Source organism: Colossoma macropomum, unplaced genomic scaffold (assembly GCF_904425465.1).
Source record: "Colossoma macropomum unplaced genomic scaffold, Colossoma_macropomum, whole genome shotgun sequence".
Lineage (NCBI taxonomy): Eukaryota > Metazoa > Chordata > Actinopteri > Characiformes > Serrasalmidae > Colossoma > Colossoma macropomum.
The window spans coordinates 33,486,709-33,507,389 of record NW_023494810.1 but is presented as its reverse complement, the minus strand read 5'-3'; the positions used below and the strand labels follow the sequence as shown (position 1 = coordinate 33,507,389).

Genomic DNA, 20,681 nt, shown 5'->3' with positions numbered 1-20,681 from the left:
GTTTTATCATATTACTTGACTAGATTGACTATGAGTAGAGCTGGGCGATATGGCCAAAAACGTTATCACAATAAACAAAATTCATATCGTTCGATATCGATACATATCGCGATAAATGTCAAATCATGATTTCTTTCACGTTTGAAGGCTGATTTTGCTCCTGGGTGGTTAACTGTGGTTTTAAACTATCACTTATGGTCCGATCATGACAAACACTCGGCAAATAGTGGAACATTTCACTAATCTGTCATGGGACAGTGGGAGAAAGTTTCTGAGCTGTTTTTATCAGCTGGAAAAGCACAGCTGCAATTTAAGAAAGAAAGCTGTCATGATTTAAGAAAGAAAACAGATTATTTTTAGCTGTCTGGTGACGAGCGCTCGGCTACCCCGTTACAAATGCTAAACAAGTGGCCAACAACAGTGCTAAACTCTTTAGTTTCTCAACAACGTCAACTCGGTTCGGTAGGTCACTGCGGTCACTCCTACTACATCCATGTCAGAGCAGATCACAGTATTCAGACACCAGCTAGACGGCTGGGTTTCTCTATACTATCGTGGTAGTTTAAGGGGTGAACCACAGTGTATCTGACGCTCGCTGTGTAAAAGCATTATCTGCAGTGTGAATCTCTCACACCAGTCACAGAGTCCTCCTTTTAGGCATGTTTAAACTGAAAGCGGTGATTTTGTGTCTTGTTTGATCTACCGTATCATCAATTCACCGTGTTTTGCCGGAGCGCTGCTTCAAGTTAGCCAGCAGCTAAAAACAGCTAGCCTGGAGAGACAGCGCTCTCCCGCTCTCCACTGCCTCACAGCTTCCTCAGTTTACTTTCGAACATGAACCACTTCTTTCTTTCACTTTCGTTGCTCGAGAATGCACTAATACTAAAATATGACGGTTTGGCGCTGTAACACGGCGCTGCAGACGTGATTTAACACCGCTAAAGTTGTTAGGAGGCACGGAAAGAGGTGAGTTCGCTGTAGGACAGTACAGTTACACCACTGACCTCGTCACTCACACTCGGTCACAGGAGAACAGATCGCCGGTCGCTCCACTCAAACAGGGGATGTATAAGTCCGCGTTTCAGCCGTTACTCATCTTACTCGTGGCCCCCTCCCTCTCTAATCATGTAGAAAAACTCGGAAGTGTGCCCTCTCCTGGCAACAGCAGAGTAGTGTCGCTTTCCTTGCAGTAGAAAGCGCCAGCAGGGCTTTCGCTGAACGTGGAAGTGTGAGAATGGTGTATTATATCGAACATTTATCGAACCTGTCTTATCGCTCTATCGAGGTTATATTGCGATACTTATCGTTATCGTTTTATCGCCCAGCCCTAACTATGAGTGATACATTTTGTTTAACAGACAGTACAAAATACTTGCATTTAGAGCAATATTTTTGCAAAATCTGAAGCTAAATATCCACATAAATGTACTGATAATTATCCACAGAAATTATCCCTTGACAAAAATAATGAACGGTGAAAACTCCTGCCTAAATAAGAGCACTTTCAGTAAAATCACCTAATGAAAAATGTAGCATTAGAATAAATAACAACAAATATGGACGGATATTTATATGGTATTGAAATGATCAGACACTTACTTCTGAGAATGCCTGCTTCTGGGAAACTCTTAAGTAGTATGATTAAGTTCTTTTATACTGCAAAGAGGAGTGCACTAAAATTCTTCTGGCTGTAAGTTGCCCACGTACAAGACTGGCTGCTATATTTGTGTTTATGCCTAATAGGAACAGTGTACTTGTAATATATATGTGAATCCAATGAATCATATGCAACAGCTTCTACACTTTCACTGACTTGAAAAAAGGAGCCATCAGCCAGGGCATATCATATTTCATTTGGAAGGGAACGTGGAGGTGTGCCTTTGGAAAATAATCTTAGCCTATATTTTGAGTCTTTTCAATTTGATACTTAGCAGAGACAGACACACTATGAGAAATGTTTGTATCCATAAACCATGCTATGTTTCCCATTTCCTGTTTCTAAGGTCCAGCTTATAACAGACTCTAACATGATATGTTACACATGTATCTACATTTTCAGAAACTATTGACTAAAAAGCTCTTTAAAATACTCATAACACCTATTCATATGGAAGATACGTTGCGACAAGTTGGGTGGTTATGATTTATTTTCTTATGATTTGCTTGTGAACAAAACAGTATCATGAAGCACATCTTGAATCTTTATGTATTTTGTTCAAAAGTGGTAAAGATACAGTGATATCTTTACAAAAGATACAGTGAAATTTGTTTATCAGTGTATTAATCTTTATATGTGGAATGGCTAGAGCAGTTCATATATTTAGAAAATGCTAAGTGTGCAGTGATCATGAAACAGAACACCAGTGGTATCAAAGTGCTTCTCCAAATCTGAAGTTGGTGCCTCTGCAGTGCCAAAGCAAGAACACTATGCCATATAAAAACCTTTAAAATCAATTAAACACAAAAGTTATGGATAACTTCATAGTCAACTAAACATACTGACATATGATACAGTTATTAATAAAACTATGTGCACTTCCTACATATATTTGGAAAGAGAAACCCATCAAACAAGATTGTTAAGTTGGTTCCCTAACCATATATAATCATAAATGTATACTCAGCAATATTATATGACTTCCAAAAATTAAATCATCTTATCAAAATCCCTTTAGATCATACACCTAAAAAGGTTTGAATCTTCAACTGTTCCTGCTGTGGAAGTTTCAAGAGCATTTTCAATAACATTATAACATGAAGGAAAGTCTTTGTATTGCTACTTAGAGCAGAAATACATTGCATCAAATACTACCACATATAGCTAGTCTACTGAGTGACCATATGTAGTTAGACATTTCTGCTGAGTGAACATTAACAGTGCTATATAAGAGGCTCCTCCAAGCACTGAGGCTACACCAAGCAGCCAGCACAGGTGAGCGAGTTATGGTGTCTAGTTCCAGCTTTGCTCAAAATCTCTTTCAGGTCTTTCTAAAATGTTGGATGTACATAATGTTTGAATTGTATTTCACTGTTTTCCAGTGTCCACGATCTGTATTTCTCTCCAATTGGCATCAAAAAAGGTATTGAAAAGTTAAATCTTATTTATCTTATAAATCTTATTATTCCTAATCTTATTAAGACTTATTTGAATGTATGTGTTCATCTGTGTAAGAGAAAGTATGTAAAATTATGAAAACAGAGCACAAAACATGACAGTGTGTTCTTTTAAAGTGCTGAAATAGAGTGTGCCATCCAAACAAGACCTACATGGAGTAAAGAAATGTAAGGTGCAGGTATAAATGCAGTAAAGTATGTATTTATGATTTGACTCTACAGTAACGTGCCATCATGGGGGATGGAGAAATGGAGTGTTTTGGGCCGGCGGCCGTCTACCTCCGCAAGTCAGAAAAGGAGAGGATTGAGGCTCAGAACAGACCCTTTGATGCTAAAACAGCAGTGTTTGTATGTGAGCCCGCTGAGATGTACCTCAAGGGTACACTAAAGAGTAAAGAGGGTGGCAAAGCCACTGTCGAAACTCTGTGCCACAAAGTAAGTGAAAATAACTATAATGATAAGATTACAGCTGTCAAAGTACTGATGCTTGTGAATGTAACTGCTGAGGAAATCAGATATATTAAGATATACTTCAACATATATTTAACTGTATCTTTAACTTTGTAACTCTCATGTTAATGTTCAAATGCACATATAAAATGTATATTTATTGTCTCTGTTTTACAATTAATAATATTTTGAAATGAAACAAGATCATATTATCAGTATGATTTTAATAGTTATTCACTTCAGAAATGTGTGTGTATGTATGCACAGTGCTGAATATCATAAAAGGCACATAGACCTACATTCTTTTTAAAGCAAAAATGAAATACACTGTCCCATACTACAACCTATTTTTATTTCACAGACCCTCACAGTAAAGGAGGATGAAGTGTTTCCAATGAATCCTCCCAAATTCGACAAAATTGAGGACATGGCCATGATGACCCACCTCAACGAGCCTTGTGTGCTGTATAACCTCAAAGAGCGTTACGCAGCATGGATGATCTACGTAAGTTTAACAAAGAATGACAGAATAAGACAATTTATAAATGAGAAGTTCTGAGATGATGACCTTCTGGACATTTTTCTATTCACATCTTCAGACCTACTCTGGGTTGTTCTGCGTCACTGTGAACCCCTACAAGTGGCTCCCAGTGTATGATGCAGTTGTTGTGGCTGGATACAGAGGCAAAAAGAGAATTGAAGCCCCACCCCACATCTTCTCCATCTCTGATAACGCCTATCAGTTCATGCTGACTGGTATGATATTGGTTTGACACATTATTAGAAAACAGGATTTACTTATTGATTCCCAGTCTGAGTTTCACAGAGAGTGCACAAATTTGTTCCTGTGTGAATTGGGTACTTGAATAACGTGCCTTATGTTTCTCTTTAGATCGTGAAAACCAGTCCGTCCTGATTACGTAAGTGCAGGCTTACATCACTATGAAGGTTCTTTAACAGTAACTTTCTTCACTTTCAATCTATCAGCAATCACCTAACTGTATGTATGGTCCTTTAGCTGATAAACACAAGTGTTCCTTTCTGAAGTGATGGCTTATGATCTAAAAGTAGTTTTTTGGATATCTCTCCCCAGTGGAGAATCTGGTGCAGGAAAGACTGTGAACACCAAACGTGTCATCCAGTACTTTGCAACAGTTGGTATGACCGGACAGAAGAAGACAGAGCCCGTTCCAGGCAAAATGCAGGTAAATAAGTCACTATTTCATGATTCTGAAAGCATTTGTGCATGAACTCCTCACTACAATATCTATTCCCATCTCTAGGGTTCACTGGAGGACCAAATTGTTGCAGCCAACCCCCTGCTGGAAGCTTATGGTAATGCCAAGACTATCAGGAATGACAACTCCTCTCGTTTTGTAAGTACAAACAGTGTTCAAACTCTTCACAGAATATAATAAAATGTATAGAGTAAATTAAGGAAAACATCTTTTAAATTCCCAGGGTAAATTCATCAGGATCCATTTTGGACAAACTGGCAAGCTGGCCTCAGCTGATATTGAAACCTGTAAGTTTCACTATGGATGTTTTCTGTTATGCAATTATGTAAAGACATGGTTTCACCTCTCAATCAAGTCATATAAATATTGCAGATAAACATGACTTATTACAGATAACGTGACCTCTCCAATCTTCCCAAGTCTTCTTGCTTTATGTGCAAAGGGTTGTAAACTGGCTACATATGTTCTTGTCTTGCAAAACATCCACTGAAAAATCCAGTGAATATAAAATACATTTTAATAAATATGAGAATCAATAGTATTATAAATGTATCAACAGATCTACTGGAAAAGTCAAGAGTCACTTTCCAGCTGTCTGCTGAGAGGAGCTACCACATTTTCTACCAGCTCATGACTGGACACAAGCCAGAGCTGCTTGGTACGGAATCTGAAAGTCTTATTGCTGCCATTTCTTTTTAGTTTAGCTGTAGAACTGATCTGGTCTAAAGACTTTATTTTTCCTTTCACACAGAGGCACTGCTGATCACCACCAACCCCTATGACTACCCTATGATCAGCCAGGGTGAAATCACAGTTAAGAGCATCAACGATGTGGAAGAATTCATTGCCACAGATGTAAGTACAACTTCACTGAACTTCAGTGGGTATTTTTTTTAAAAATGTTTAATTCTCAATGGTCCATCCACTCTGTTTCACCAAACACAGACTGCTATTGACATTCTGGGCTTCACCGCTGATGAGAAAATCAACATCTACAAACTGACTGGCGCTGTGATGCATCACGGCAACATGAAGTTCAAGCAGAAGCAGAGAGAGGAGCAGGCTGAGCCTGACGGCACTGAGGGTAAAAATAACAATTTATCACCATATTTATTTCATTAGAAGCACAAAGTTGCCATTTTTTATGAACAACATTATCACTTTTCCATTCAGTGGCTGATAAAATCGCCTACCTTCTGGGCCTGAACTCAGCTGACATGCTGAAAGCTTTGTGCTACCCCAGAGTGAAGGTCGGAAACGAGTTTGTGACCAAAGGCCAGACTGTACCTCAGGTAATGTGCTATTATTTGACCAAAACAAGAACGAAGGTTTTAGGTTTTCAAGTAACAAAGCATACTATTGAACTCTACAGGTCAACAACGCAACAATGGCTCTTTGCAAGTCCGTCTATGAGAAAATGTTCTTGTGGATGGTCGTTCGTATCAATGAGATGTTGGACACGAAACAGCAGAGGCAGTTCTTCATTGGTGTGCTGGACATCGCTGGATTTGAGATCTTTGATGTAAATATTTGCCAATATTCATGTTCAAAGTCTATTCCATTAGCAGTAATACCTAGGAAGATTTCATAGGTTTTGCAAATATCTATAACATCAATGTACTGTAACAGTTCAACAGCTTGGAGCAGCTGTGCATCAACTTCACAAATGAGAAACTGCAACAGTTCTTCAACCACCACATGTTTGTGCTGGAACAAGAGGAGTACAAGAAAGAAGGAATTGATTGGGAGTTCATTGACTTTGGTATGGACCTGGCTGCCTGTATTGAGCTTATTGAGAAGGTAAGCTTCATCAAGTAAACAATGTTTGATAAAACATTAATACATTTACCACTAAAAATCCAATGTTGCTCTCAACATCACTCATTAAATAAATCTGTCACCATTAGCCAATGGGCATCTTCTCCATCCTTGAAGAGGAGTGCATGTTCCCCAAGGCAACAGACACATCCTTCAAGAACAAGCTGCATGACCAGCATCTTGGCAAATGTAACGCCTTCCAGAAGCCAAAGCCTGCCAAGGGCAAAGCAGAAGCCCACTTCTCTCTGGTGCACTATGCCGGCACTGTGGACTACAACATTTCTGGCTGGTTGGACAAGAACAAGGACCCCCTGAATGAATCTGTTGTGCAGCTGTACCAGAAGTCAGCAAACAAACTTCTGGCCTTCCTGTATGCAGGTCACGCATCTGCTGATGGTAAGGAGAAAATTTATTTGTACCTAAAGATAAATTACATATTTGAGAAATACGTAATGCTAATCACCATAAGACTACAGTGTTTATTGTAACATCACAATGATGAATGATTTTGATTATCGATAGATGCTGGTGGTAAAGGTGGTGGTGGTAAGAAGGGTGGCAAGAAGAAGGGTGGTTCCTTCCAGACAGTGTCTGCACTGTTTAGGGTAAGAACTTAAGTATGAAACACACACAAGAAGAGTCTGTTTATGCCAACAGAAGAAATGACGAGTTGTGTAAAATTTAGCCAATTCAAACTGTCTTAATATTGACAATAACAAAAAACCCACAGGAAAACCTGGGCAAGCTGATGACCAACCTGAGGAGCACTCACCCTCACTTTGTGCGTTGCTTGATTCCTAATGAGTCCAAGACTCCAGGTAGGTGCTCTTCATAATGTGATTCATAATGTGCATGTTGTAAAAGAAGATTCAAACTTTAAAAATATACATGGTATCATTACTCCTACCCCTCTAGGTCTGATGGAGAACTTCTTGGTTATCCACCAGCTGAGGTGTAATGGTGTGCTGGAGGGTATCAGAATCTGCAGAAAGGGATTTCCCAGCAGAATCCTCTATGGTGACTTCAAGCAAAGGTTATTTTCTTACTTCTAATGTTTCACACAGTTTAAAATTAATAAATGAATGCTAAACTGACACTTTCATGGAATAATAATATTTTAAACAGATACAAAGTCTTGAATGCCAGTGTCATCCCAGAGGGACAGTTCATTGACAATAAAAAAGCCTCAGAGAAACTCTTGGGCTCCATTGATGTGGACCACACCCAGTACAAGTTTGGACACACCAAGGTGAATAATGTTGTCTAGCTGAATTATTATTAATACATTATTATAATTAGACTATGCAGTTCTGAAATTAAAATAATTCATTTCTTGTATATTGCAAGTATAATGCATTATTTTATGTTAATATGAGCAGGTATTCAGGGACCAGCCATCCTTGGACCAGGGTGGTTCACATTGCACTGGTCATCTATTTGATTGTATGCCTAAAGTCTGAAGTATTTTAGTTAACTGATGAAATCAAATTTTTTTATTCTGGTTATTTTTTCCTGAGCACTAAGCCATAGCCCACCATGAAATATGCATGGGGGACATAGTACCATTATACTAGGCATGTATGTGATCTTCACACAAAAGAATATTTTTCTTTGTTTATTCAAAATTCGGTATGGACTAAATACCAGCAGATTACAGGGACTTTTAAAAACAGGACTGGGAGGTGCACAGAAAAAAGTGAGACAATCATTTTACATTATCTTTTGATAGGTGTTTTTCAAAGCTGGTCTCCTGGGTACACTTGAGGAGATGCGAGATGAGAAATTGGCATCTCTGGTGACCATGACTCAAGCTCTGTGCCGTGGCTACCTTATGAGGAGGGAGTTTGTCAAAATGATGGAGAGGAGGTACATTTGTTTAGACGAACAAAGCACTGACATCACAAAAATGTGTTCTCATTAAAATATAAAAAATACTGAACATACCCGAGACTAAAAGCGGTACATACTGAACTAGGTTATTCTATATTGCAGAGAGTCCATCTACTCCATTCAATACAACATCCGCTCATTCATGAATGTGAAACACTGGCCATGGATGAAGTTGTACTTCAAGATCAAGCCTCTTCTGAAGAGCGCAGAGACAGAGAAAGAAATGGCTGCCATGAAAGAGAACTATGAGAAAATGAAGGAAGATCTGGCAAAGGCACTGGCCAAGAAGAAAGAGCTTGAGGAGAAGATGGTGTCACTTCTTCAGGAGAAAAATGACCTGCAACTGGCAGTAACAGCTGTGAGTATTTAAGGATCAAATTTTGCCAAATTTTACAGGAGTCTGGATAATGTTTAATTTTAACAAAAATTTCTGAAATTATCAGGAAACTGAGAATCTGGCTGATGCTGAGGAAAGGTGTGAGGGGCTCATCAAGAGCAAGATCCAGCTTGAGGCCAAACTCAAAGAGACAACCGAGAGACTGGAGGATGAGGAGGAAATCAATGCTGAGCTGACGGCCAAGAAGAGGAAACTGGAGGATGAGTGCTCTGAGCTGAAGAAGGACATTGATGATCTGGAACTCACACTGGCTAAAGTGGAGAAGGAGAAACATGCCACTGAGAACAAGGTTAATAGTTTATACACATCAATGCAGTTAAAGTCTGTGAAAGCTGAATAGATTTTTTATAGATGTGCAAGGTATATATAATGTGAGAAAGCCCTCTTGCAATCTTCATGAAATAGTGATAACCTAGTATTTCAAAATGTTTTCATACAGGTCAAGAACCTGACTGAGGAGATGGCCTCTCAGGATGAGAGCCTTGCCAAGCTCACCAAGGAGAAGAAAGCCCTCCAAGAGGCACACCAGCAAACTCTTGATGATCTCCAGGCAGAGGAAGACAAAGTCAACACTCTGACCAAATCCAAGACAAAGCTTGAACAACAAGTGGATGATGTAAGATTTTACAAAATGGTCTTTTATAACAGCAAAATTCAACAGTTGAGCTTCTCTGAGTCATTGTGAAAACCACTGCTTTCCATTAAATACAGCTTGAGGGTTCACTGGAGCAAGAGAAGAAACTTCGTATGGACCTTGAGAGAGCCAAGAGGAAGCTTGAGGGTGACTTGAAACTGGCACAGGAGTCCATAATGGACCTGGAAAATGACAAGCAGCAATCTGAGGAAAAGACCAAGAAGTATATACCTCAACACAGTATAGATGACAAAAGAATTATGCGGTCACATTAAAATCCAGTCAAAAAAAAAACAAAACAAAACATGTCTAATTCTAGTTCTTGCATCATTTTCCTAACAGGAAGGACTTTGAAATCAGCCAACTTCTGAGCAAGATTGAAGATGAACAGTCTTTGGGTGCTCAGCTTCAGAAGAAGATTAAGGAGCTCCAGGTTATTAATTTCTGCTAAAAATATTGTATCTAATCAGATTTGGTGAAGTAGAAATGTGAAAGAACTGAATCTGTTTCTTTCAGGCTCGTATTGAGGAGCTGGAGGAGGAAATTGAGGCTGAGCGTGCAGCTCGTGCTAAAGTTGAGAAGCAGAGAGCTGATCTGTCCAGGGAGCTTGAAGAAATCAGTGAGAGGCTCGAGGAGGCTGGTGGAGCCACAGCTGCTCAGATTGAGATGAACAAGAAGCGTGAAGCTGAGTTCCAGAAGCTGCGGCGTGATCTGGAAGAGTCCACTCTGCAGCATGAAGCCACAGCTGCTGCCCTCCGCAAGAAACAAGCTGACAGTGTTGCTGAGCTTGGAGAGCAGATTGACAACCTTCAGAGGGTCAAACAGAAGCTGGAGAAGGAGAAGAGTGAATTCAAGATGGAAATAGACGACCTGTCCAGTAACATGGAGGCTGTGGCCAAAGCAAAGGTGTGTTCATTTGACATTAAGAGAAAAAATACAATTTGAAATGACTGCATAATTGTATTTTGTAATAATTCAGGGCATGGAGTTATTAGCTATTGTTTTGTTGTAAGCATATAAAGTCAAGTTGGGCAAAAGGTCACGACAATATTAAACACTGTATATCACTTAAGATAGGAGAAACAATAAAACCTTTAGTTTCTGGTCTGTTCGCCAAGGCAGGACACCTGTTTTTATCTTCATCTCAATATATTTCATTATCATGTATACATTTCCAGGCAAATCTAGAGAAGATGTGCCGTACTCTTGAGGACCAGCTGAGCGAACTCAAAGCTAAAAATGATGAACATGTCCGTCAACTGAATGACATCAGTTCACAAAGAGCACGACTCCAGACTGAGAATGGTAACTAAATGCAAAACAACACAGCAACTAAAACAGAAAATTTGCTTCACGTTTGTACATTAATTTGCCCTAAACTTTTCCAAGGTGAATTTGGCCGCCAGCTGGAGGAGAAGGAGGCACTTGTTTCTCAGCTGACCAGAGGAAAACAAGCTTACACACAGCAGATTGAAGAACTCAAGAGACAAATTGAGGAAGAAGTCAAGGTACTATTAAAATGCAGTATTTGATACAATCGTTATATATGTATTTGTATACTCAAGCATCTATCCATTAACATGGAAAGTTTCAACAAATGGGTGATTCATTTTAGGCAAAGAACGCCCTGGCTCACGCTGTCCAGTCAGCCCGTCATGACTGTGACTTGCTCAGAGAGCAGTTTGAGGAAGAGCAGGAGGCCAAGGCTGAGCTGCAACGTGGAATGTCCAAGGCCAACAGTGAGGTGGCTCAGTGGAGAACCAAATACGAGACAGATGCCATCCAGCGTACTGAGGAGCTTGAAGAGGCCAAGTTAGTAAAAGCTGAATAGTAACACAAATTAGTAAGCATATTAGACAAGTTTCATAAATTAAGACCTAACATTACATCATTTGACCTTCTCAGGAAAAAGCTTGCCCAGCGTCTACAAGATGCTGAGGAATCAATTGAAGCTGTGAATTCCAAGTGTGCCTCTCTGGAGAAGACCAAACAGAGACTGCAGGGTGAAGTGGAGGACCTCATGATTGATGTCGAGAGAGCCAATGCACTGGCTGCCAATCTTGACAAGAAGCAAAGGAACTTTGATAAGGTAAATGATTTGTTGGCTGAAGCTTAACCATGCAGCCATACTGATCTAATGAGTTACCAAGGGCTTTTAATTTTAACTCAACATTTTCAGGTCTTGGCAGAATGGAAGCAGAAGTATGAAGAAGGTCAGGCAGAGCTGGAGGGAGCTCAGAAAGAGGCTCGCTCTCTCAGCACTGAGCTCTTTAAGATGAAGAACTCATATGAGGAGGCTCTTGACCAGCTGGAGACCCTGAAGAGAGAGAACAAGAATCTGCAGCGTATGTGACTTAGAAATTAACATGCACATATACACATTAGTAGAAATATCTAGGAAAAGACAGAATTTAAAATAAAAAGCAATTATTCTTCATATTCCTGCAGAGGAGATCTCTGACCTGACTGAACAGATCGGTGAGACTGGAAAGACCATCCATGAGCTGGAGAAGGCAAAGAAAACAGTGGAGACTGAGAAATCAGAAATCCAGACGGCTCTTGAAGAAGCCGAGGTAACATTGTACATAAATTCACAAAGTTTAAATGTAGAATTTGGTTTTCACTAAAATGTTAAACAATTAACATAATTCTTCAGGGCACACTTGAACATGAAGAGTCCAAGATTCTTCGCGTCCAGCTTGAGCTCAACCAAGTAAAGAGTGAGATTGACAGGAAGCTTGCTGAGAAGGATGAAGAGATGGAGCAGATCAAGAGGAACAGTCAGAGGGTGATCGAGTCCATGCAGAGCACTCTGGACTCTGAGGTCAGGAGCAGGAATGATGCTCTGAGAGTCAAGAAGAAAATGGAGGGAGATCTCAATGAGATGGAGATTCAGCTGAGTCATGCAAACCGTCAGGCTGCTGAGGCCCAGAAACAGCTCAGGAATGTCCAAGGACAACTCAAGGTACACCTTCAGATTTTTTTCTGCTGCTATTTTTAAACATATTTAAGTTGAGACATTTAGTTACAACACAAATTTTACTTCAGGATGCTCAACTTCACCTTGATGAGGCTGTCAGAGGACAGGAAGACATGAAGGAGCAGGTTGCCATGGTGGAGCGCAGGAATAACCTGATGCTGTCAGAGATTGAGGAGCTGAGAGCTGCATTGGAGCAGACAGAGAGAGGCCGCAAAGTGGCTGAACAGGAGCTGGTTGATGCCAGTGAGCGTGTGGCACTACTGCACTCTCAGGTAAATTCTACCAGTTTGTAAATCTGTTGTTCATTTTATACTGCACAGTAAATCAACTTAATGGCTTTTTGTTTTTCCTTTCCACAGAATACTAGTCTAATCAACACCAAGAAGAAGCTTGAGGCTGATCTGGTGCAGATCCAAAGTGAGGTGGATGATACAGTCCAGGAGGCGAGAAATGCTGAAGAGAAGGCCAAGAAGGCTGTCACTGATGTGAGTGTTTAACTGCATAGATTTTGCACCCATGTGACTTACAATTAAATTACTGGACCAATTACATGGCTCATTCTCTAGGCTGCCATGATGGCAGAGGAGCTGAAGAAAGAACAGGACACCAGTGCTCACCTGGAGAGGATGAAGAAGAACCTTGAGGTTACAGTCAAAGATCTGCAGCATCGTCTGGATGAGGCTGAGAACCTTGCCATGAAGGGTGGGAAAGAAACAGCTCCAGAAACTGGAGTCTAGGGTATACTACACTCTTTATACAGTGGAAAAAAATGAATTATTTTTATAGAGGGCTTTTTCAGTCAATAGTTCAAATTTAACACATAAATCATTGTATTCTAGGTCCGTGAGCTGGAGGCTGAGGTCGAAGCTGAACAGAGACGCAGCGCTGATGCTGTTAAAGGAGTCCGCAAATACGAGAGGAGAGTAAAAGAACTCACCTACCAGGTAAAGCATTAACTGAGTATCATACAGACTATAATAAGAATATCTACTAGACCAAGCAAACCCTAAAACAAGGAGAATCTTTGCAGACTGAGGAAGACAAGAAGAATGTTACTAGACTGCAGGATCTGGTGGACAAGCTGCAGCTCAAAGTAAAGGCCTACAAGAGACAGGCTGAGGAAGCTGTAAGTGTGCCATTACATGTCTTGCATTGTACATGCAGTGCAATACAATGAATGACAAGACCATGCAGATGAACATGTTTCACTCATAAAAACAACATTAAACCACGTGACTTGACTTCACTCTCACAGGAGGAGCAGGCAAACACTCACCTGTCCAGGTTCAGGAAGGTGCAGCATGAGCTGGAAGAATCTCAGGAGCGTGCTGACATCGCTGAGTCCCAGGTCAACAAGCTGAGAGCCAAGAGCAGAGATGCGGGAAAGGTAAATTCAAGTCATTCAAAGAGAAATGTACTTCAGCTGAGAAATTTTAATGTTAATGTAGAACATTAGTAGATTTCTTAATTTCTTGCAACAGGGTACTGGACTGTCAAATATAATAGTTTGCAATTTTTAAATAAAGATAGCATGGCGATTTGTACTTGTAAAGTCAGAGGCATCATTAACATTAAAAAAAATTGACTACTGCACTTTGTGTATAGTAATGTTTACTAATAATCCATTTATTTTTTTTAGGCCAAAGAAGCTGAATAAAGAATGATGACCAAGTGGGGCACCAACAAGCAATCATAAAATATGTATTTCTTGTTATTTGTCCTTGAATAAATTATGGACCCAATAAAGTCCTACTGTATGATATTCAACAATGTTCCAGTGTTTTTTTAATCTGCTCTTCTAACAGAATCAAACTGATCTAAATGCTGGACAAAATGACAAATATTTTACTATTCTTTTAATATCACTGCCTTCCTCATAAAAATGCTAAAATTGCTATTAACTGTTTGCATTTTTTTGAATCCCAGAACCTATCAATGTTAAATTCATATTTCTTTGCAAATGGTGAATAGTATGTGTAAAGAAATAACGAATGCTAAAAGGAGAACAAAACTTCTACAAAAGGTCTACTAATGCAGCAACGAAGCAGTGCTCACCTGCAGAGCCTGAAAAGTAAACTTCAGTTCGCCATCACAGGCCCAGTAAAAAAAAATGGAAGAAGTTCAGGTGCAGGCAGCATCCCAGATCAGCAACACGTGGTCTTCTAAGAAATGTTTATCTGCTGAAAAACAATAAGCAAACCAAATAAATAAGTAATAAAATAAAAATGTAATCTTGTCTAGAATGAAATCTAAAATAAATAGCTCTGTAGGATAAACCTACATCAGTCTGGATTCTGAATATTTACACATTCAAACAAAATGTGCAATTCTTAAAATTAAACATCCAATCCATGTTCATTATATGTGCAGAAGTATCCAGACACCTGCACACTTAACATCAGGGGGTATTAATAGGAAGTTTGTCCCCCCTTTGCTTCAGAAACAGCCTCTACTTTTCTGTGAAGGCTTTACACTAAATGTTGGAACATTGCTGTGAGGATTTGATTCCACTCAGCCACAACAGCATTAGTGAGGTCAGGTACTGATGTTGACTGATGATTTCTGGATTACGAACAGCCCAAACTCGTCCTAAAATATCAGACTACACTGATGCACAGGTCAAAGGCAGGGAGCTTCACTCCCTCCGACCGACCCGTCAACATCTGTGTTGATCTTAGGTTTGTGTGCGGCTGCTCCACAGTGTCCCATTGTATTGTTAATGCTTTTCTATGGAGGCCGCATGGCAATGTGCATATTTTATCAATTGTGTCAGCAATGGGTGTGTCTTAAATTAATGAAGGAATGAATACAATCATTAAAAGGGCCATCTGGATACTTCTGCACACATGGTGTATACTCATATACTCATAAATTGGTTTTAACCAAAAAATAAAATGCATATCTTTGTAACACCAAAGAAGCTATCAAGCTCATAGCTGCTGATAGCTTACTGTCATTTATCATCATTCTTTATAACCCAGTGAGTCATCTCAGAGTTATTTCAGTGCTGAAGACATAAATATGTCAACAGAAAAATCTTGCTTTTGTAGGGGAAAACTGGGTAAAAAAAGAACTAATAAATTTTAGGGAAAAGCCAGGGTTTTGGCCAGCATGATACAGCAAGCTGCCTCCCAGAACTCCAAACCAAAAATATTCCTGTTAAACAATATTCTGAGAATAATCATTTTGTATGTGCATGTTCACAAGACCAACTGCAGTGTATAGACATATATAAGTATTGTATTTCTATGTGTAACATCAAATCACACTCAAACTCAAATGATTTGCTCACATTTTTTTCATTTTCCTGACAGACACAAACACAGAGATTCTGTACATATTTTGGTCTCAGAATTAATTAAAGATTAGTTTAACACAAACACAAACACAAATTTCCTCCAACAACTGTAAAAAAACAGCTTTGTGCAAAATTAATTTCGGCCATCATGTTAAAGCAAGCTGTCACCCAGTACTCCGAGCTAAAATATTTCTTCCTCGATTAAAATACTATAAGCATCTATAAGCATACAGTTGTTTATCAAAGTATGGACTGTACATTGTATCTTAATGAGAAGTGTCTCATTAATGAGAAAATGTCTCAAACAGTAAAACAACTACATACCAAAGCTTTTACCATCTTTCCAATACCCCTCTGAAACCTGCATGGTAGGTAAACAGTACCCTGCATTGTATGTAGCTACATGCTGTTCATGCTGAAGCACAGTTAAGATAAAATTCCATTACGTGTGTCAAGTCTATCACAAGTCTATTACTTAAGGAGAGAATAGTATGCACACATCACTAGACAGCTCCTGTTTATTTGGCTATTTTTCACAACATTTTCAGGTAAATCTTCTAACACCAAAATTACAATTACAAAAAGTAAACATCTTCGTAAAAGTGCTGTAAAAATGAAGAGAAACTCTTACTTCCGAGAAAGACTGCACCTCTCAGGAACCGGGAAACTCTTAAAGCATAAGAATAAACTCCTTTGTACAGCCTTCAGGAGTAGACTAAATAATAGTGTGTACAATCTAAGCCCACAGCAGACTCCTGAGAGCACTGCTGTGCTCGTTGCTATATTTGTGTTTATTCCTAATAAGACCATAAAATTTGTGATACTGAGTATCATATTCTCAGTTTACCACATGCAAGAGTATCTGCCAAAAAGCATCCTATTTTCAATTTGGTTGTAAATGTTACAGCCTGGCATGCGCAATAAATCTGACTCAGTAATTTTGCTAGGCTAATTTGATCCCCTGCTGGCAAAAACTAGAGCCAAAAAAAACAACCGTTCAAAAAATGTATGTCTTTTTGTTGTCATGTAATTGCTTTTTTATGGTCATCATAGTCTTAAAATACATGCAGTTTAGTGCATTCAGTCTGTCTGGAAAAACTAAGGCAATTTATCTATTTATAATATGCAAAGCTCGCAGTGACCCTGCAACAGAACACCAGTGACCTTGGAGTGCTTCTTCACATCTGATCAAGTTTTCTTATTAGTGCCAAAAGCCATAAAATAGTGGAGTTAACCTTAAGACCTGACTTTCTTACAGCAAATCATCACATATTCTTTAGCCACACTATCACTCAAAAGTTTGGAAGCACTGATATCAATGATATAATAAGTTCTACTAATTTCACAGCAGTGAAATGTATCAAATGATTCTTATATGATGTTAATACTCTAAAGATTATTACCGTACAGATCTTATATTGAACTAAAAATTAGTATCCAGAATGTCTCAATTTAAAAAAATGATACCCAAATCTCTGTATCAAATTGTTTTTTACCACATTATAAAGTACTGTTGTTCCCAAAAGAACAAGTGTTATATGATAACTGATTACAGTATTTAAATGGAAGTGTACTTGTGATTACAGTGTGTCCTAAAGAGGCACAAATATGCACACTACTAATCAAAAGTTTAGACAGACCTACTTATAAAAATGGCTTTCCTTATTTTGAGCTGACCACTTCACTAATTTTAGACTAAAAGTGAAGACAGTAAAATATGAAATAACATATTGAATGACATATTTTTGATTTTTAAGAGATCTAAAATATGTGATGCAGGAATGTGAGATTGAGGCTGAAGGTAAGGCTTGGCTGAGACATGGCTCCGTCAACTGACCACTATATAACCATCAGATGAAAGCAAAAGCCTACAATAGGCAGGCTTAATGAATCCTTGCTAGCACTAAGCAATACTGCACTTGTTATTACCAATCTACCTGGGTTGGTATTTGTCACTATTACAGAAGGAGGGATCCATCATTCACCTGGCCAGATACAGGAAAACGCTGAAAATATAATGCATAGGTGATGTGTGTTCAAGGAGGCCAAGGAAAGGCTGCAGTCAATAACAAATACGAGACTGATACCATCTAGTGTACTAAGAAGAGTGTGGAAGCCAAGTAGGTAAATTACTTAAGATTTACTTAAATTACTTTTCCTCTGGAAAATGCTTGCCCAGTGTCTACAAGCATTTGAGGAATCCATTAAAGCTGTGAGCTTTAAGAGTGCCTTTAAGTGAGCTTTAAGACTGCAGGGTCTGTTTAAGGAGTTCAATGCTATTTAAGAAGTCCATAAGTTTGTGAGGAGAGTGAAGGAGCTCACCTATCAGGTGATGAACTGATGTGTGATTATACTGGTAAGATCTTAGTGAATCCAAAATTCTGTTTGGTCATTATCATTTCCATAGGCCAAAAAGGACAAGAAACATTTAGCCAGACTGCAGGATCTAGTGGACAAAATGCAATTGAAAGTGGAGGAATAAACAAGACTGAACGAGTCTAAAAGAGGCTGTAGGTACATCAATTTCATTGTTTTTATTATTTGTTTTTCCTCTGGAAGTACACATAGCAACAGTCTTGGTAATACTTTCTAAAGGGTAATGAACAAAGAGGAGAACGCTTACCAACAAGTTAGCATACAATGACTGACCTTTGATGTCTTTAATGATCTCTTCATTAAACAATGCAATGACAACTCTGATTTTGACTCTGTGACGATATGCCACCTACACAGAAGCAAGAGTGAGATCAGAGAAGGCTTTTTAGTCAGAACCTGATTGTATTTCTCTTTTTTAGAAAACATAAACACTGGGTTAATCACTATGTCACAATCCGACAAGCAGAAACAATTTTACGAACGCAAAAGCTATGTTTATTCACAGAGAAAAACAACCACAGACAACAGATGACAAGACCCTTAAACTACAAACTACCTTAAACTACCTTGAACTACAAACACCATAGAATTAAACAGCTCTAAGATAAACAATTTGACATTTTTTAAAAATATGTCTAAATGGACAGACTTCTGTATACTATCTCAATCAGTATGAATATTTAATAACATATTTGTATTACTGCTGATGCTACAATCCTGTTCTCGTAATCCTGCCAATTTTTTTTTTGCCCAAAAGGAGGAGGTGAACTGACTGAGGTCTGAATGACAGCTTTGTAGTTATTAGTTATACAGTCAATAAGTGTGCACTTCAGAACATGTGCACAATCATTTTCAGGGATGCTTTCCTACTTTGTGGCCTTTTTCTGCCCCCTTGTTGGATAAAGTGGATGAAAAGTATAGTGGCTGAGAAGACTCTCAAGTTGGAAAAAGCAGAAAATACTTTCATTAAAATTACAACATATGCCTTGCATTTTACCAGCGCTTTGCAAAATAATAAAAATGTGCTGCAAATTTGTAGACAAGCTGCAAACACATTCATTAACATGATGACGCCAGTGCTACATTTTACAAATGCACTGATCTACAATCTTCAGAAACGCTGCAGAATCAGCCACAACACGATGGAAATGCTTCTGGAGGACAATCAGGACAGAGCCATTCAAACTTTTAAATTCTAGGCAGTGCAAACATTCACAGGAGTTCTAACAATTTGTCCCACTCATCAAGCGGCCCTACTATGCATATATTGCTACTAACTAATGTTAATTCAGTACAGACTCAGCTTTATATTACTACCTAGCCTTTGATAAAGACATGTGGGTTATCAAAATATGCATTTCAAAGCTGGAAGCATTTTCTGATGAGGTGATTTAGTCTATCAAAATATCATATCTACAGTTTTATGTAAAGCAGTACTTATAAATATGTGCTACAGTAGGACATTTCAAGAAGGTAGCACAAGGTGGGACTGGATTTAACTGTAGAGTGTAACTGTAAAACTACAAATTGCAATACCAGACATAACTGACAACTACTGTTTAGCTAAAGCTATGCCATTTGTAAATATAGACCCATAAAGTCTACAAAAAACACTTTACAAGCCATACAACATACAACTGCGCTCACTTACTACAATACATGAATGCCTTTAAGAGGCTAATATGAGGTTAATATAAGAGTATGTTAGTATATGCATGCAGTACTGTGCAAAAAAGACCCTTCATTTATTAATATCCAGTCAGTTTTTAATCACACAGAAGCCTTAAAAACTAAATATAATAAGAGATTCTTCACTATTTACTCTTCCTTTATTCCAGCCTCCATTCTTTTCAGGAGACTTGCTTTCTCAAAGAAATCTGCAGACACACCTCCAAGGTTCAGTCTGGTTGATCATTTTCTGAAGTAATCAAACACATTCAGTGATGTTGAGGTCTGGACTCTGGGGTGGTCAGTCCATTCAAATTTTGTTTGATGTGTCCGTCTCCTTTTCTCATTAAGGGCTCACTGACAGCTACACATGCTTTTAGACCCATAGCGTAGGAGTCTTTTCATTTTTTGAACTCCAATTTTGGGAAGTCCTTTTACTTATTTTTTCTTTGACATTCTCTTTTCAAATGAAAGTGGACTATCTTATATCTAATCTCCCCAGAAATATGTCCTAAAAAATCAATACCTTGTACTTAAAGGCTGTTTCGACTGGAAATTAAATACACGAAGGTTGCTCTCTGACTTTTGTACAGCACTGTATACTGGAAGCCTTGCAATCATCAGTTTTGTGCTTTTAGAACTTTTCAGTATATTAAACTAAAATTTAATTTTTTAGTTTAATATACTGAAATATTTTTAAATTTGAATTTAAAATGCAATAATGACTCCTATACTGACTATGAATAATAAACCATGTTAAACTGACTTGCCAGGCTTTATATTACATTTAGATCAATGTTTTTTTTTTTTTATTTTAG

General features: G+C 38.5%; 1 long non-coding RNA gene and 1 pseudogene across 1 annotated transcript; one reads left to right on the top strand and one right to left on the bottom strand.

Moving 5' to 3' along the window:
* The first annotated feature begins 3,348 nt into the window (after positions 1-3,348).
* LOC118799790 lies at positions 3,349-14,288 on the top strand (annotated as a pseudogene).
* LOC118799801 lies at positions 14,171-16,560 on the bottom strand. Its single transcript, XR_005006136.1, has 2 exons — positions 16,451-16,560; positions 14,171-14,701 (listed from the first exon to the last, which is right to left on the bottom strand). It is a non-coding gene; the product is annotated as an uncharacterized LOC118799801 (long non-coding RNA).
* Positions 16,561-20,681: the final 4,121 nt, after the last annotated feature.